The 12,099-nt window shown below is 49.4% G+C and overlaps 1 protein-coding gene across 2 annotated transcripts in view; it reads left to right on the top strand.

Moving 5' to 3' along the window:
• Positions 1-473: 473 nt before the first annotated feature.
• PLD1 (phospholipase D1) overlaps positions 474-12,099 on the top strand; it is a 60,933-nt gene continuing 49,307 nt past the window's right edge. For both annotated transcript variants that reach the window (XM_058030920.1, XM_058030919.1), the window contains exon 1: positions 474-612. The gene's annotated coding sequence lies outside the window, so the exon portion shown is untranslated. The remainder of the gene's footprint in view (positions 613-12,099) is intronic.

The following is a 12,099-nucleotide window of genomic DNA, read 5'->3' as shown; positions in this document are numbered from 1 at the left end:
GGCTGTCTTACGCTAAAAAAAAAAAAAAAAAAAAAAAAAAAAATTAAAAATCGCATGTGCAATTAATAATTGTTAATTTGTACAGGCTTTTTCAATCTGTTTCCCTGGCCAAACGCAGTTTCTCGGTGACGGTGGGGAACCTTGGCTTCTCCTTCTCCCTCCTGGAGTGTCCGGCCACGAAGGGGAGAACCGCGCTCCCTGTGGAAGCAGCACTCAGAGCGCGCAGCAATCTCAAATCTCCTCCACTAGCGGCAAAGTTGGGCTGAAATAACCGAGTTACTCCCTTTAGCTCACTCGGCGCCTCCCTGGGCTCTTCACAGCCAGCCGGGGCGGAGCGGGGGTGCCCGTCCCTCCCTCTGAGCCGTGTCCCGGTCCGGGAGGGGCCGCGGTGCCCTCAGAGGAGGCGGGCGCGGGGCGGGCCCGGGGGCCGGGCTTGGGCAGCGCGCCCAGGAGCCCAGCGGGCGGGGCCGGTGTGAGGAGGTTCCTTGGGCTGTTCGGAGCGGCTTCTCTGGCTGCTGGTGCCCCGCGAGAGGGACGGCGCCCGGCAGGCTCTGACGGCACCCGGCTGGCTCTGACGGCACCATGGGGCACCCGCGGCCGCGGGGGCCGGAGGTGGGTGCGGGCGGGCGCGGCCGCGGGGCTGCCCCGGAGCGGGCGCCTGGTCCGGGGCACTGCGGTGATTTCAGCGTCTGTTTTCAAGTGAATGCTTTGCCCGGGCTCTTTGCTGGGCAGAGTTTGTTGCGGGAAGGTGTTTGTCGTCTGTCGGACGCACTCGGGATGGTTTACGCGTTTTTCGTGCAGTGGAATGGGTGGGTTTGGGTCGCTGCGGTCTGCGCTGTGTCAGGGCAGGACCGCGGGTTTGGGAAGCTCGGCGATGTGGTGAACTCCAGTGTCCCCGGCACTGGAGGAACCGTGACCCTGCCACGTCCCTTCCGCACCCGCGGTTCTTGGGTCATGGGAAAGCCCTGAGTTACTGAAGGTGCTGACACAACCCGTTCTGCCGAGCTGCTGGGTGGGTTTCTTGCAGTGAAAGCCTTTTCTGCCTGTTGCTGGTTTTCTTTCTTTGGCGTGATGCTCTCTAGAAATCTTCAGCCCCAAGGTGCCTCTGGACCGAGCTGGACCGTGGTTCAAGTCAGTGCAGCTCCGTTGGCTTTGGAAGCGGTCCCCGGGCTGAGCAGGCTCTCTGCACACAGAAGGACAATGCCCATTTTGTGCCCTGGTCTGGTGCTCCCCACATCCCTCCTTTCAGTAAATCTGCACGGTGCCGCTCCGGTGAGGCTGTCTGGGGTCAGGCACCCGCAGTTGGACTGGGTGGATGAAGCTCTGCTGCTTTAGCGCTGGTGGAAGATGCTAAGTGTGGATGTCACGGCGAGGCCGGTGTGGCTGCTGGGACAAAAGCTCCCTGTTTGCCTACGGTGTTGTGTTTCGGGCTGCGAGGGGTGGGAGCTCTCTTTCGAGTGTCTTTAATCGCTCAAGAATTCGTGTTTTCCCTCCCGTGCTGTCTCTACCATTTGATAAGCGTGAGCTCATGCCAGAGGCTCGCAGGTAACCAGGGAACTTAATTTCCACCCACCTCATGATGCTCACAGGAGTGTTAGCCCTGTGACTTGGGTCTCATGGCCAAATCCTGCCCAGCTTAGCCCGAAGTTGGAAAGCTGTGAGTTTGAGTCTGTGGGTTCCCCTTCCTCAGGGTCACTGTTCCCCTGTGATGCTGAGCACTTCCCAGCGATGCTGGGATCCCCGATCCTGGCTCAGGGCGTTGCTGCAGAGTTCCCCCCAAAGTCCCCCCTGTGCACCTGCCCTTGCCTGCAGCTGAAAGAGGCCCTTCCTCCTGTCCTTCTGCCATGAGGTAGCACCAAGCCTGTAAAATGCGATTTTCTGCAGTGGGAAGGTGTGTCTGGCCTCTCCCAGGCCTGGGGTGCAGCCCGTGGGTGACATCCCACGGTGTCCCCATTGCCCATCATGGTGCCAGCCTTACTTGGTGGGATTCTGGGCCCTGGATCTGCCCTCCCCTCTGACTTGGTCAGAGCTCCCTGTGGGACAGGGCCAAGGTCAGATTCCCTCTGAAAAGACCTGTTAAAATTTACAGAGATTGCTGTGGACTCTGCTTCAGCTGATTGAATTAAAGTTTATTGAGAGGTACAGCGATAGAATTTGGTTCTGCCAAGATTTAACTTTCCTAAGTAAAGAAGATTGAAGGGGTTCACTTACATACTCACTTGCATTTTTAGTTTTATCTTGATATATATCACATCATCCTTTTCAGGATTATTGAAAATTAGTGTTGAGGCTCTGGTCTTCCTAGAAAAGATTCAATAACTTCAATTTTCCTGGAGGCCATGATGCTCTTCTTATTTTGAGAGGCTTGAACTCCCCCCCCAGAAAATGCTGTTGTTGACAGGTGTCTCCTGAGCTCTCACAGCTGATACCAGTGTGCTGGAATGAGAATTGCATGTTCTTTGAACTGCTGAAGATGCTGTTTCACGTGTGTGAATGAAATTACAAGTACTAGGTAGGTGATTGTTGCTGGTGAAATTAATCTTTCACAAAGCAGGCTATAATCTCATGGCTCTCCTAGACATTTTTATTACTCTTTATAGTAACAAAGTGTAAAGGGTTGTGCCATTGTGACATTGTTATTCCTGTAAATTGGGAAGTGCTCTTTAGACTGCAGGTGTGTCTGTGGTGGAGGAGAGATGTTTTAAGGGAGTGGGTTCTATCTCCAGCAGTGATTTGAGAAATCTCTTACGTGATTAAGTGAAATTTCAGCCAGCTGAACCTGGGTTTTACAGTTATTCCTTCTCTGAAAATGGATTTAAATCAGGTTATCAAACCTTCAGGGAAAGAAATTTCAGGGGAATGCACTTAAATGCTGGCACTACCACAAGTGTTATTCCTTTAAATGGCATAATAAGGAATATATCAGCTGCTAATGTTTATAGAGGCTTGCAGTTTTATCTTCTCTCTGTCTGTACCCTGTGAATATACCAAAGGGGAATCTCAGGGACTGAAATTGCTGGAGTTTTGCATCATGGTCTGTGAGGAGCAGCACCTTTCTGATGCCTTTGCTGCAAACAGGTGTTTCCTTAATTTCATTTTGGAACAGCTATTTTGCAGCAAATTATTTAAAATAATAAATAATAATAATAATAGTAGTGCTTTAGTGAGAATTAGTGTTGGCTGGTGGCCCTAAATCAGTGTATAGCAGAGCTGAAAAAGCAATTTGATTTTCTTCTTGAGTGTTGGCACCTGGTCTTGGCTAAGGGTGAGGAAGGAGGAGGGTGAGAGCAAACCTCTACATGCCTTTTCCTCCTATTGTCTGACTGGCAATTATTTGATGATGTGTTTTCAACTTGCTCTCACATGCCCTGTACCCTGGGAGCTCCTGCAGGGACTGAGATTTGGTCATGATCATTTGCCTGACAGGAGTTGTGGCTTTGTCTTTTTTTATTTCCCTTCACAAAATCTTGGCCAGCCTTTTTTTTTTTTTCTTTTTTTCTTTTTTTTTTTTTTTTGCCAAAAAAGTGCTTTTTCAGTCCATATTTAGGTACTGCTTGCTGTGCTTCTTCTGCCCTCTGAGAGGTGGGATGTGTGTGCAGCCTGGCTTCTCTGCACCCACCTATGCAGGGCCAGACTTCAGCTCTGCTGAGCTGCAGGATAGAGATAGACATGTAGTGTCAATTCAATTTATTGTTTGTTTTAGATACATAAATAAGTTTCTAACTGATATTTAGACAGGTGCACCTGCCCTGTCCCTCACTTCCATGGACTTGTGATCATCTGATACATGTTCATACATACCAGCTCTGTGTGTGCAGACACCCTGGAAGGCAGAAAGTTGTGGAGAGATGGATAGAAAAAGCTCAGTTTTCCCGGTTTTATTTACAAAATATTTGCCATGTTGCTCCCTCACTTGCTTGACACAGGGTGACCAGGGTGACATCATGTGAGGGATGCTCCCCCTTACCCTGGCTTCTTTGGAGGGGGGGAACAAACAGGAGTGAAGTGTGGTTTTGAAGATCATTAATTTTATATTTATATATATTTTTTACTTTGGAATCCAGAGTTTTCTCTGTTTCCAAGCAGCAGTGGGAGCATCGTGTGCCATCACCACTGCCCCGAGCACTTTGCACATCCCTCGCTCCCCGTGCCCACACGCTGTGGTGGCATTTGGTGATTTCTGGATCCTTCAAGCAGATCTACACCGAAACCTGGGGGTTTACATAACAAAGTGGGAGTGGGGCTTGTGTCTGTCAGACAGCTCCAGCCCCCAGGCACCCATCTGCTGCTGTGGGGAGAGGGGGAGAAGCCGTCTGGTGGCTGCTGCTCCCACACTGGGGAGCTGGATCCCAAAGGAGCTGGGGTGGCACCAGGCACAGAGGAAGGCACACACCCCAGAAGGGAGGCCAGTTTTGTCTCAGAGAATAAAACCTTCTATTTAAAAACACTTGTGGCTTGCACAGATCTAAATAGATGCAGATCAGGGCAATCTTGCTGAAAATGGGTCAGGGAAAGGGGATGGGGCAAGTGCCAGGGGATCTGCTGCTGCTGCAGTGAGGATGGTATCAGGTCAGCAAGGGTGACAGCCTGCCCAGGGCTTGTTGCCAAAACAAAATGTGGGGTTTTAATATCAGGGTAATTACCTGACGTAGTCTTACTGGGCTCCTGTGCTTGCTTGGATGCCAGTAAAAGTGTCTGAGCATAGGGCTGGGTGGGAATAAACCCTGGCACTCAGGGTGTGCCCATCTGTGCCAAGTCTGCACTGAAACTGGTGTTGGCTGTTTGTGGTGTTCATACTCTTTGGTTTTCTGTGATTTGTTTGCCCTTAAATCTTCCCTTTTGCTCCCTGGGGACACAGAGTGAACCATGTTGAGCTCCATCAAATCAAATGGTGTTGCATGGCCAGTAGGATTTGACAGCAAAATAGCCAATTTGCATTAGTTACCTTAGTGTATAGCATTGTCCCTTCCTCCTCTATCCTGTTTTCTGTGGCAGAGGAGGAATAGATAAAATAAATGATCTTCTGTCCTAAGGAACTCAGTATTTAGGGAGAAATGCTGTAATAAAAAGGCAGGTGTAATAAAAAGGTGAATAGTGGTGGGGTGCACGTTTTTCAGTGGAGAAAGAGCAGTCCTCCACTGTTCACCCATGGAAAGTCTTTGGGAGAGGAGCTGCAGGGCTGAGGATGAGAAACCTGATCAGTATTGGCAGATTGACTTGGCAGAAGGAGACTTTTCTGTCTGGGTGGGGGAGTCCTGTGCACACTTCACTGACAGCAGCAAGTATTCAGAATATTCATGGTGTTGAGATCTGTTTTCCTGGCTTGCACCTGCTGGTGAAGAAAGAATTCAAGTGCATTTCCTGGATTGCGTTTTCCAGGTCAGGCTGTGAGTGGGCCTGATTCCTGTTTTATGTTTTTCTTTCTGCTGGTGCAGTGAGCCCTCGTGTGCAGCCTTCACATGAGGGCTCTTTTTTGGTAGAGATAAGATGAACCTACTGATAAACACCCAGTGAGCTGGGGGCACTTTGCATCTTCTTCCCCAGGGCTGGGGAGGTGGTCCTGGCACAGAGGGTCCTCTCTTCTCTGGGCAAGTGTTGCAGAGCACAGAGACAAAAGGCAGTGCCAGGCAGACAATGTCCCACAGAGCAGGGCTCTGACAGCCTCTGTCCCAGCCTGTGCAAGTGGCTGATTCAGAGCCAGTTGCAGTTTCTGGTTGCCTGGCCATGCAAGAACCTGCTTCTTTTTCCCCTCCAGGATCTGCCAGTGCCGTGTCCTGGGGCTCTTCCTCGTCACTGGCGCTCACTCATCGCTGAACCATTTCCTAGAAACTTCTCCCATTCTACCAGCCAGACTTCTGGCAGGATTTTATTAATCAGAAATACTCATTTCTTGTTCTTCCTGCCTGTCTCTGTCCCACCCAGAAAACACCCACTGGTGAGCACAGAGCTCACTGCACTGCCTGGAGTCAGATGAACCTTCTCTCACCACCAGCGGGGCTGACTCCTGCTTGGAGCCCTCAGGCGGGGGAAAATAAACCAGCAAGAGTAATTAATTGCACCTTTCAACACTTTCAGTAGCTGAGGTGTTGTGGCCATGGCAGGACCTCATAACTGTACCTCAGTATCCGGTTCAAGCCAACCCTTGCTGCTGGGGCTTTTATTTATTTAAAAAGTGTTCTGACTCCCAACCAGCTTTGAATGTGGCACGCAAGAGGTGGAATGATTGGGTGGTTTGCATGTATATTTTCTCTTTCAGTTCAAGTAAGATGCAGTTGACTTCACATGAAGAACACAAATTTGCCTTACTTGTGGTTCTCTTGGGTGCACTGGGAAGCACTGGTGGCTGCTGGGGTCTTCTGGGAAGCTCAGCTGTCCTTTCTCTGTCACAGTGAAAGGCTGCTGAAACCATTTAGAGAGCAGGCAGTGCATCACAGTCTTTTCAGAAAGAAGTACTTTGTTTTCTCATTTCTCTTTTGCTATTTATGTAGTCCCTGTGAGATGTTCTGAAGTATATTTTTCCATGACTGAGGTTTCCTGCAAATTGATTTTTTTTTGTGTGTGTGTCCCACCCAGTGTTAAGTCTTACCAAGAAAGAATAGTAGATGACTCATGGTGGCTTTGAAATCTCTGTGGTTAGGCCTGATCCTGCAGAGTTTTGGCAGCAGTTGTGGCAAGTGAGCCATTTTGTTCACCAGGAGAAAGATCTGGCAAGATGGGAACTGCTGTCTGAGCCTGTTTAGCCTTTTTTTACTTCTCTCCCAAAACTATTGCGTTTCTTCCTGCCAAACAGATTTTTTTTTTTTTTTGTACATGCAGAAAACTCTCTGCAAACACTTTTCTGGGCAGTGCTGCTCCAGAAGGTCATGGCAGCTGAAAGAAAAATAGCCTTTAATTTTTGCCTCATTGTGTGCTGAGGTCTGGAGGGTTAAGCTTGTAAGTCATAATATTAATGCTCTGATTTCCTCTAGGAATTTGTGGGGAAAATACTGTAAAGGAGTTTAAACAAAAAGAGAATGAACTGCAGGGTGTCTGCCTTGGCCAGACACCTGTGTTACTTGTAAGATACTGGAGGTCTGGGTGGGGGAGAGGGGGCAGCTGAGGCTTGATTTGAGCTCTGATATGAGCCTCATCTTGCCCTGCCTGCCATCACTGTTCTCCTGTGCAGGCTTGATAAAGGCATTGTTTCTCCCCTCTCTAGGAAAGTGGTTAAAAAATTTGTCCACGGCATCTATTTTGTTCTAAGCAAGCTGTCAGTATTGTCAATGTATGTAAACGAGATATTTTGCATATATTTGCAGGTGTTTAGTTGTATTTAAGAAAGAAACATAAGGGAGCTATTCTGTTCCTGCAAGTTACTGCTTCATAACAGGCAATTTCTTATTAAATTTGCCTGGATTTGATTTCAGTTTGAAACCTCAGCCAGCATTCCAGAATTGTTTGTGAAATCAGAACCCAATTACTGTAATTACTCATCCTTGATTCTGATGATGAATCAAACACTTCAAGGTATAGAAAAATTAACTTTTCACTGGCTTGAGTCCTGTTTCCTTGGTGCTGTTATGTTACCATGTAGGGTGTCCATGGCTAGTTTGCAAAGCCACCTGGAGCTCTCTGTGAAGTCCTGGGGACAGCATCACCTCTGCCCTCTGTGCTTGGCTTCTCTTAAAATTACCTCTGGGACTTCCCCAAGGCAACTGCTTTCTTCTTGTAAACAACATTCACAAATATTTTTCTTAGCTGGCCACAGAGAAGGAAAATGCAGTTCTTGTGAGACCTTACTTGGTGTTACTCTAAATCCACTGAAGAAGCTGTTTGGGGGTTTCTGGGTGTGAAAGGGAGGCTGAGGGCTGATGTCTGCTCGTGTTGGTGCTGGCTGAGCTGAGGAAAAGCAGCTGTTCTTGGAAACAGGGATCAGGAGCACACATGCATCCTCCTGTTGTCACCTCTGTCACCTGCTGTTGCTGATTTTTTGGGAATGATGCCTGATTGTACAACAGCCTTTTAGTGCTGGGTGTCCCAGCTCGATGGTGGGAGCCACTGAGCACTGCAGCTTTAAGAGTAGACTGGAAAATAACTGAAGTCAAATGAGGACAGAGACATCAGATTTTTGTGGAGCTTATCAGCCAGAATGCATCAAACACGTTCAAAAGCGTTGCTAAATAAAACATTAAAAATCACTAGGGAGCTTCAGTTTGGAAAGGTGCAGAACCCAGGGTTGCAGGCAGGAGTACAGGAGCATTTTGGGGGTCTGCACCACATCATGGGACTTTGCCCTTGTGGCTCCAGCCTGACAGTGGCAGTGCTTTCAGGGTGGTGCAGGGTCCTGTTTGGGCTGGGGAAGCAGCAGGATTCTGGCTGAGGAGCAGAGAGGAGCTGGGACAGCCTGGCGACCCCGAGGTGCTGCAGTTGCTCTCACGCCCATTTACCAGAGGTGATCCTGTGCTTTGGTTTCTGGCAGTGTGTGCACAGTCAGCAAAAGCTTGGCACAGCTTCATGTTCATCCTGAGCAGTCACAGGGTTCATTAATGCTGCCAGGAAGGATCAGCGTGGGATGGCACCTGTGTGGACCTGCATGTGGGTCCCAGCCCTGCACCCTGCACTTGGAGCTGCCTGCAGGAGGGGCAGAAGCATCAGTGAAACTGTGGTGGTCACCCTGCAGTGGTTGTCCTCGAAGCTGGTGGTGTTTTGGGGAATCACTGGGAGATGAGCCTGTGCTTGCACTCCCCAGGCAGAGGAGGGAGTTGGAGTTGGACTTGGCTGCTCACATGGGAATATTTGAGTTCTGTGCTCTAGTGGGGACCACACTAACAGCAGGACTGTTTAGTGGGAGGGTTGCCTTCCTCCTCCATCATGGCCCTCTGCTCCTGCCAACTGTTTGGTTCATCTTAAATGGAAATGGTTTTAAAATTTCCATTAGGGCAAACAGACTCCCAAAAGGCAGGACAATGGAAACAACATTTTATTAAAGTGCTAAACTTTTAACTAAACTATTAGTAAAAATGTATGGTCTAAATCTGCTACTCTTTGTTGCTGTGATACCCACAGGAATCCCTCGTTTCTTTGAGCAGGTCACAAAAAAGGTCAGCAGAATCACGTGTCTGTGGTTTCACATGGAAAAAAGCAGAAGGAAAAGGAAAAGTCATGTTTCCCCTTAACGAGAACAGTTCAATCAGCAGCAGGGTGGCAGCAGGAGCAGGGACATTGACCTCCTGACACGTACCTGTGCTCTTTGCTGTGATCCAGAGCTGCTGCCTGGAGCCAGTGCCCGTGCAGGGCTGAGATCCTGTTGCAGTCACTGAATCCCTCCCGAGCACAGGCTGCAGTGCTTCCCCTGGAATTGGCTTGGCTGGTAGGAGATATGTGAAGGTCTGTGTTTGCATTTATCAGCTGCCACCTAACCCACTGTGGGAGGGAGGGAGGGAAGGATGGATGGAGGTGTTGGGCTGCCTGCCAGCACACCCGCTTGTCTCCGAGCTGCCGGAATTCCCTGCGGAAATGTGGCTTGGCAGGTGGCACTTGCTGGAGCACACGTGGCACTGGGAGATACCACAGCAGTGTTGGGTGATGTACAGGACACCAGCCTGTAGCTATCTATACATTTAGGTAGCAGAAATACCTGCTGTATTTGTGTGGTGTGTTCAGCTGTAGGTAAGAGCTGCAGCCATGTGTATCATCCTGTGAGCACTGTGGTGGTCCCTGTTATCCCTGATTTTATGGAGATGGCCACTCTAATAGTCCTGTGCATTGCACCATCACTTTGGCTAGCTCCTTGCTTTTGGGATTTTGCATAAAGCTTTTGTGAGCTCTGTCCTGTGCCAAACTCTGTGTGTCTATCAGCACCCAGAAGTGCTTTGGCCTTCCTGCTGTTGGCTTTTTGCAGCAGGCAGTTTTCCAATCCCCTCTTTTCCATCAGCCCAGGACTCTGTTGAGCACTCTGTTGCATCTTGGATGTGGGGTTTGGGGATGCTGAGACGGAGCCAATCCCCAGGGTGCTGTCACCTGGCTCCCTTTGCCTGCCTGCAGCAATAGTGCTGGTTTGTCTCTGGGGGTGTGTAAGCAGGTTCCAGGGGATCTGGGCATCCCCTGTCCTGGTTTTCAGGGCTGTTATGTGCACTGCTCCTGGGTTTAGGCCTGCAGGGTGTTTCCCATGGGCCACATCAGGGAGTGCAGGGCTGGTGGTGATCCCTGAAGGATGCACAGCCACACAGGGGTGTGAGTGCTGTGCTTAAACACTCTTGTCCATGCCTGAGGAATCCAAAACAAGGTGATGAATTAGTATGTGCAGGGCCAGCCTTAATTACCAATAAATACCTAATGATTGGCTTCCTGGGGAGGCTGCACTTCCTGTGGCAGCCCAGGGAGCAGGGATGGTTTGGATGGGCAGGGGGACATGGAGCCAGAGCAATCAGTACATCAGCATGAGATCAGGTGCTGCCCATCCGAGGATGTTTGTGTTTTCCCTCTACTGTTCTGTAAAGCAAATGAAATGAGCCCTTGGGAGGTGCCTGACACTTGGGCTGGGCCTGGGTGTGGGGACAAACCAGCATGGAGGGGCTTTCTGGCTGAAGCTGTGGGTTAGTCTCCAGTGCCTTACCTCATCCTTTCCCTTAACCTGCCTGGCTTTTCTGTGTCCTTTCCTCCTACAAGTGGGAAAAATGTGGGATGGATGCTGCAGAGCCCTGTCCAGGGGCAGAACAGGCTCTGCCCAGTGTGGATAGTGCAGCAGGCACTTCCAAAGATGAACCTGTTGTTTCCAGCCTTGAAGCATCTCATGCCCTGTTACAAACAGGCTGTGTGGATTCCTGTGACTCTGCTGCTCCTGTGGGCAGGCTGGTGGCTTGGCAATAAACCTCACGTGGCAAGGACTGTGGAAATCAATAATGCAGAGCCAGGGAACTGTGCTGCAGGAAGCACTGATTGGTTCCTGCTTTTAGAGGTGTTGCTATTAAATTGGGCACTTTGTGGGAATAATTGTTTTGGAAACAGTATTTTAAAATGTTTTGGTTTTATCAGGATTGGGCTAAAGATAAGCAAATTAGGTCTGGATGAGGTTTCAATGTGTCTATTGTTCATCTGGGTTTTTATTTAAGTTCTCTAGCTCCAGATCTTTCCAGGGTAGGAGCAATGCTTTGGTTCTTATGCAAGGGCTGTTTTGTGTGTTTTAAAAACAAACCCTAATCCTTTTGCACTGCCCCTGCAGTATGAGCATCCAGAAGGGCAGATTTTCTGGAGGTGTCTGCATTTGCTGTTGCTGGCTGTTGGCTCCTCTGGCTGTGTGTTTTCCGTGTACTGAACTGAAGAACAGGATTAAGGCATTGCTGAGCATTTTTCAACCCCATTGTCTTTTAGTTTCGTGGTTAGGGAATGTAACATTCTACCTACAAGAGCCCTGTTGTTTTGATTAAATATTGAGGGGAAGATAAAATCAGTGTGTCTAGTTTTCTTGGTGTGAGTATGGGGTTTTTTTCTGGGCTGGAAAAGCAGGATGCTCCTTGCAGGTGCTTGCAGGGATCCTGAGCACAGGGACACTTCCTAACTGTGGAAGTGGAGGGCTGACCCCTGCTCAGGGCTGTGGAAGGAAGGTGTGCCAGGGCGTAAATCTGGGGTGCTGACAAGCCCAGCTTCTCCTGGGGGAGGCAAATAACTCCTCAGAAATGGCTTTTATCAGGTGAGAGTGTTTCTCCAACACACAGTGGTCCAAAGATAATTTTAGGTTTAAAATAGGAAGAATTAGGAAGTATTTACATGCAAGAGAGTCACCACCACTAAACAGAGCAAAAAGCTGTTGAGGGCATCGTGCATGGGAATTCCTTGGAATTTCATTTGGGCTCTTGGTGCCCCTCTTGCACCCAGGCTCCTGGCAGCAGCAGGAGGAGAGAGAGAGAATTCATGCTTCGATTCTTTGGTTTTTTGTTTGTTTGTTTGTTTGTTTTCTGTTTACTGACCCCATTTCACTGCCCTGCTTTGGCCTGAGCCTGTCTGTTCTGCTCCAGGCAGCCTGGGAGGTTTTTGTGTGTTCCACCGTGGGCGCTGCCTGCGGGACAGAACCAAGGATGGGAACAGAGGTCACTTGTCACAGCCCTTGCCAGAAGGTCACTG

The sequence above is a fragment of the Melospiza georgiana genome, chromosome 10, assembly GCF_028018845.1.
Source record: "Melospiza georgiana isolate bMelGeo1 chromosome 10, bMelGeo1.pri, whole genome shotgun sequence".
Classification (NCBI taxonomy): domain Eukaryota; kingdom Metazoa; phylum Chordata; class Aves; order Passeriformes; family Passerellidae; genus Melospiza; species Melospiza georgiana.
Note: the sequence above shows the minus strand (reverse complement) of the source record. Positions and strands in the feature narration are given on the sequence as shown.